Source organism: Chinchilla lanigera, unplaced genomic scaffold (genome assembly GCF_000276665.1).
Source record: "Chinchilla lanigera isolate Chin_1 unplaced genomic scaffold, ChiLan1.0 scaffold00088, whole genome shotgun sequence".
NCBI lineage: Eukaryota > Metazoa > Chordata > Mammalia > Rodentia > Chinchillidae > Chinchilla > Chinchilla lanigera.
Genome location: NW_004955489.1, coordinates 9,381,914 through 9,388,739, shown reverse-complemented (window position 1 = coordinate 9,388,739; position 6,826 = coordinate 9,381,914). Strand labels below are relative to the sequence as shown.

Genomic DNA, 6,826 nt, shown 5'->3' with positions numbered 1-6,826 from the left:
CTGCAAGTTACAGGAGCCACCTGTGCCTCGCGCAGGACAGGTCCCGCCTACTCTCCTGTCAACCCGCTGCCTAGCAACCACGCCGCTGCCAGCTGAGGAAAAGCTGTCTTATGCCCCGCCCCACTCACCTCCGCGCAGCAACTCCAAAGGCTGCAAACAGCAGGAGCAGCGGGTTTCACTAAGAGGCTCCGCGACAGACTGAAAGGGAAAATGAGGTGCTCTGCCGCCTCCAGTCAATTCTGGCTTCTTTGGAGGCCACTTTCCTTTTCCTCAACTCGATTCTAAAGTCACCGCCCTCCCCGCTACTCTGTGGAGAGAAACTCCTCTCCCAAGCCACTCACAGAGGCAACTTCAGGACAAGCGCGCTATGCTTGCCATGCTTACCCATTGGAGAGCGGAGGATGCGGGAACGCAAGGGCCTTGGAAGGTCCGTCCCCCACCTGAACCTTTCACTCCAAAGGACCCAAATTGCCAATCTGGGGCTGGCGGCTGTGGACGGAACTACTACCGGAAGGAGAAAGCTACATTTCCGGTAGCTTCCAGACAGCCACGCCCAGCCATCTCCCTCCCTCCACGAGACTCGCGTGGAAAAGTCTCGCGACTCTTTTCCATCACGGAGAAACAGGTGTTCTACTCCAGGTTAGCACGGGATGCAAGACCTAATGCCACCAAATTTCCAAGCCTGCTGGAAGCTTAGAGAAGCATCCCTCCCAACTTTGTCTCCAGGGAGACCTGTAGCCTAATGACTCCTAGTATCAAGGTCTTTGATACAAGATTTGAAGTATTGTGCATCCCGATTGTCCCGCCTAGCTTCCCGTCAATAAGTGGCAATTTCTACCCAGAGTCAATGGAAGTGTAGAATTCATAAGGTCAGGTAAGAGCCACCCTAGCACTATGTCTTCCCCAGTTCCAGCCAGAGTTTGAGCAAGTCTTTGGCAAGTCCCTAGAGTTGTCAAAGAAGCTTTTTGCGGGGCAGAGTAGGAATCAAACTCAGAACCTTGCAATTGCCTGGCGGGTTCTTGTGCTGCTGAGCTATACTCGCAGCCCCAAGCAGACTTCTAGAATAAGGCAGTTTGCTCTGGCCCCATGCCTGATGAAGAACAACATTCCTTTCTACTCTTAAAATGATTTTCCATTTTGATGGCATGTCTTTCTGAACTGTTATCTGATTTTATTCTTGTTATTCATGCATGTGCATAGAGAGGGGGAGGTAAAGTCATCCTTTTCAATAAGAAACCACTCCCAAGGCAAGAGTATTAATCCACTTGAGGTCGAGAGTCCTCGTGACCTAATCAAATCTGAAAGATTCCACCTCTCAACATTGTGCAATTGGCATTAAAATTCCCATGTGTGAACTTTGGGGTACAAATTCAAACCACAGCAGAGTACATTTTATAAAACAATTATCAGTATCACCAAGCTCCAGTATTCCCTGAAGCAGTTTGGGAAATATGGTCATATAAGTTAAGGTGGCATAACATGATATTTGGAGTTAGGCACAGATGGGAAGTGGTGAAATTCCTTAACACTAGACAGAGGAACCCCAAAGATAATTTCTCCTCCCATCTGTGTTTTGACCACCACTTGGCTGTTCATGCTCTGAATCTTCCCCTTGAGTTTCTCCCTGGAGATACTGTGTCAATGAGTTTTAGCCTGTATCCATTACATCTTAGCCTATCTTGCTGTAAATAGGGATGAGGCCTGGTCTAATCCAACTCTTTTTAGTTTATCCAGAGGGGAAACAGCTGGGGTCCTGCAACTATAGAGAAGACCCCAGCACTTACATGAGTCACAAAAACTGCAGCTGGAAGTTCTCATACCTCCTAGGCATTTCATCAATTAACAATGATGTCTGGGACTAAAGAATATTTGTAGGTTGGATTCATTTGTTAAGTCCAACACAGAGAGTCTTATCCTTCTTTGACACAAATATACAATATAAAGCATAAAAACCAAAACACACAAAATTACTGTAAACAAACTACGTTTACAATTACCTTAAAATGCTGATTACAGTACAGCACAACTGTAAATGGTGGTACAGTACAGTACAAATTGTATGGAACAAGCGACATCTACCGTCTTCTTGCCTCAATCCAAACCCTCAATTATTTTTAATTTTCTCCCCATGATTAGTGCTTTTGCACATCCTACCAGTCCTCCCCACATAGCTCCTCTGCATTTCATCAATTATCAGTGATTTCTGGGACTGCAGAATATTTGTAAGTTGGATTCATTTGTTAAGTCCAACACAGTGAGTCTTATCCTTCTTTGACACAAATATACAATATAAAGCATAAAAACCAATGCAGAATAATTACTGTAAATAATCTACATTTGCAACTACCTTAAAATGCTGATTACAGTACAGTACAATGGTAAATGGTGGTACAGTACAGTATAACTGTGAAGAACAAGCAACGTCTACTATCTTCTTGCCTCAGTCCTAACTTTGAATTACTTTTAATTTTTCCCCCATGGTTATTTTTTCTGCACTTCCTAGCATTCCTCTCCACATCACCACTGCTTTTCCTGATGCTCCCACAAATCCTGGGCTAGCCCAGAATGGTGGGCCATCACCCGGGAAGCTGAGGCAGGGGATCGCTGTGAGTGCAAGACCAGCCTGTACTACACAGCGAGACTCTGTCTCAGAAAAAAATAGACTTACTGGGCTCTTATTGAGCACTGTACTACTGTACACTAACACACTGTATGCTACTACATAGCAGCACAACCGTGTCATTTGCCAGCAGACACATGAGCTACTTCCATGACTTGTTCGTGTCTAGGAATATTCATAATATGCTGTCATTCCTATTTGTGAAAGTTTGCAACTTGAATGTTCATAAGTAGGGGACTCACTGCATTCTTCCCTGGTGAATAAACTTAAGCACAGCAAAGTGGGAATGTTCTCCAAGAGCATCACTAGACTTGAGGCTATCAAAAGAAGAATGGATCAAGCAAGCCTGCTCTGTTTGTGAGGGCAAAAAGGCCTACACTGGGACTCCTGTATTCTCATCTTCTTGAGTGTAGCTGTTTCTTGGTGAATAAGTTCAGGAGCTAAAAGAAGCAAATTACTGAGACTTGCAAAAACTCAAGTGGATTTCAACATTACACTGAGGGAAAAGAGGTGAATATTAAAGGCTACATATTATAATATTTACTTATGAGCTTTTGTGAAGAGACAAACTACAGATAAAAATCATTTTAGATGATGCCTGGGGGTAACAGCAGGAGTCTGACAAAAAGTATTCAGGAAGGTACTCACTGGAAAGAGAAAAACTTTAAATATTTTGATTATGGTGGTGCTACCTGGCTGTATGCATTTGTCAAAAGTCTTGAACTTGGGCAGGAAATATAGCTCAGGACCAGAGTGCTAACCTAGCATGCACAAGGCCGTGCATTCACTTCCTAGTACTACAAGGAAAGCATTGAATGTTACATGTAAGAAGTGTGAAATGTATTGAATGTACATTGTACATCAATCAACTTGACTTAAAAAGTACATGAAGTCCATAATCCACAAAAGACCTCCCCATCCCTATCTCAGCCCTTCTGAACCGAAATTTAGTCCCATGATCACACCACCAAAGGTTCCAGCTTTGTTTGGCTTGAGTCACCACAAAGTTGTTGTCACACAGTTTCTGCAAGTCTGGAATTTGGGCTTGATTTAAAAGGGCCCTCTGCTTGGGATCTAACAATCCTGAAGTCAAGAAATTAGTCAAAATTAAGAAATCGTGTTTTCATCGTGAACCTCAACTTCAGAAGAATACAGTTCTATCATCATTTGGATCATTGAAAGAATTCATTTACCCTCACGTGTAAGGCTGGGGATCCTGGCTTCTTGTTAGCTGTTGGCAAGAAATTGCACTTTCCTCTAGAGGCTTCCCAAAGTTCTTGGAAGCCACTTGTATTCCTAGCAAGATGGGCTTTCCTACCATGTCCCTTATTTCATTAAGAGAGACTCATATCTGTTGACAGGATGGACTGAGATGAATCTCAACATAATCACACTTTCAGTTATGGCATCTCATCACTTTTGCCATGTTCTTTTGGGTAGAAGCAAGTCATAGGTCCCATTCACATTTAGCATGATAGGGATTCCATGATGATATGAACACCAGGAGATGGGGTGGAAAGGAGGAAAGTTAGAGTCCGCCCACCAAAGAGAGACAGGATAGAAGTTAATGTAGTTCCCACTCACCCCTTGAGGGTGCTTAACACAACTTGCCTTACACTTACCAAGCTCCTGGCTTCATCCCTCTAAACTGGGCACCTCTCACTGCCACTTAAATCTTCTAGGGGAGTTATGGGGAGATGATACTCTGGCTTTAAGTACTCTGAACATTGGAGCCTAACAATACACAGAATTTGCAACTTTGTGACCCTGTGGCCACCTTAAATAAAAAATAACCTTGTATCATACAGACCTGAGCTGAGGGAAGACACCTTATGGGAGGAGGGCAGTAGAGCTGGGTTTTGCAAGCTTCATCAGTGCCAGATGTTATATGATTACTGCTCAGCCATCCGAAGCTTGAGAAGAGTCACCTTTAGTCACAAATAGTGGAGTGAGTGCTGGAATGGAGTCAGCTTAATGTTAATACACCAAGTGTGAATGTTTATTGTTAGTACCTGCTCACATAGACACTTTACACCTTAAAAGTTCTTGTCATGAAAAATAGCATTGCAGAGAATCCTTAGCCAATGGGGCACACATTATATAGAACATTATGCCTACCCAGGGTATAGGTGAACATACTTAGGTGACAATGGCTCAGAGTCAATATGAGACATGTTGTATAACAAAAGACAGATGAGTAAAAGAGATATAAATAAATTTACAGCCTCTCTAGTAGAACAACTTTAGTATGAATCTTTTCCCCATAAATCTTTGAGTGAACTCCCACTTCTTCAAACTCAGAGAAGGAAATGTTCTGTTACTATTTTAAGTCTCTGTGTCAGGTGTATATTTGCCTGAAATACATGGGATTCTTACAGAGAAGAATGGATTGTGGAGGCTACACAGATGAAATTCCAGAAAAGAATGATCATCATCAAGAATAAAGCCGTAGGAAAGCATTCAACATTTGCAATGTTTCATCATCACTTAATGCACAGTTTGGATAGATTTTCAGGGTGCTAGTCACTAGAATATGGAATACAATAAGTGCAAGCTGAGATTTCAGAGATAGAAAGTGAAAAATTATTTCAGGACACCTGAGTTTGACCAAAGATAAACTACAGTTGAAAATAGGTTATGTATGAAAGAAGTTTAGCATCATGGCTGGGTAAAAATGTAGATTTAATATTTGAGTAAAGTGAGATATAAGGCCACATGTGTGAAAGTTGAATAAAGCTGATCTCAATGCATAAAGGGCTTCAGAACTACATGAAGACTTGAATTTTAAAATACAAGTGAGGGTATGAATGTGTTTCTTAGTCATTAAAAAGTCTAAATGCATAATCTGACTTAGATTCCTGTAAGTGTTTACCTAGATTTCTTTGTGTTTACCAAAAAAAATGGATTCATCCCAACACCTGCTATAGCCCAGGTTCTGCAATGACTCCCTCAGTCCAAGGAGGATGCCTGGCAAGTGTCTTCAAGTAGGGGTGAAAATTTTTTAAAATTAAGATTGCTGTACTCACTGCATGACACTGACAATATACTTTAAAATCTCATTGAACTAGGCATGGTGTCACATGTTTGGAATTGCAGCATTCTAGAAAGCTGAGACAACAGCATTGCAATTTAGAGGCTAAGCTGGCCACTTAGCAATTTAGCAAGACTCTATCTAAAAATAAATGTAAACAAAAAGGACTAGAGATATACCTCAGTGCAAAACACCTCTGTTCATTCCCTAGTACCAAAAATACATGAACTGTGTATTCATATGTGTAACTTATATGTTATGTAAATTGTTTCATTGAAGCTGCTAAAAACAGTCACTACAAGCCAAGTTTGGTCCAAAGGCTGTATCACTTTCTATTGAACATTACTGTCTTGTTTCTTTCCTTTATTGCATATATCAAGAAATGACCTCAGAGGCATGTGTCCATCACACATGTACACCCCATTTCCACAACGCCACTTGGAATTTCTACCTCAAAAACCTGAAAGCCCAGAGACTCATGATAGCAGGTCTCATATTTGCATAGCACTTTTGTCTCACCTGCAGGAAGCATGTATCTGATGTAGCCCAAATGCTTCTGCACCCAAAGTCCTTTAGTAGACCCATGTGATGCACCAATGAATGTAAGGTTACCAAGAACTTCACTCTCCAAGTGAAGGCCAAGAGCCTCAGGAATGACATATACCTGAGGCAAAATGCTCAAAGTGTGCCTCTTCTGGGCCTGTTCTAGGAAAGAAAGGGGATGTTTGGTTTCTTTGTGTTTACCAAAAAAAATGTGGATTCATCCCAACACCTGCTACAGCCCGGGTTCTGCAGTGACTCCCTCAGTCCAAGGAGGATGCCTGGCAAACAGCAGCTGTGACTGAGTCACATCTGTGTGGACTGACTCTGTGCCCAGTTGTTCTCAGAGAGCATGCTTCCACTTCAGCCACAGTGGAAAACTGAGTGGGAGGTGGGGACTCCATGGCCTCTGCATGAAGCAAATCCACTGGTGGCCTCCTCTGTGATTCCCACAGGTTGTGGGACTTCTTTGGGACCCAGAGTTGCTACAGCTCCCACTTTCCCATTCTGTCCTACGAATTACTAATTCTCAATAGCCGCAAAACCCACAGGAGCCATAACAGAAATCATGATCCATGAGGGCCTAGAATTTAGTTGTTTTGGTCTAACTTCCCTGTGCAGAACAGTGCCTGGCA

At 42.5% G+C, this 6,826-nt stretch overlaps 1 protein-coding gene across 2 annotated transcripts in view; it reads right to left on the bottom strand.

The window, feature by feature from the left end:
- LOC102017883 (zinc finger protein 75D) overlaps positions 1 to 500 on the bottom strand; it is a 12,081-nt gene extending 11,581 nt beyond the window's left edge. The window contains exons 1-2 of one of the 2 annotated variants that reach the window (XM_005404607.2): positions 385 to 500; positions 129 to 198 (exon numbers count right to left, since the gene is read on the bottom strand). The gene's annotated coding sequence lies outside the window, so the exon portion shown is untranslated. The remainder of the gene's footprint in view (positions 1 to 128; positions 199 to 384) is intronic. The other variant, XM_013504455.1, reaches the window with a different exon arrangement.
- Positions 501 to 6,826: the final 6,326 nt, after the last annotated feature.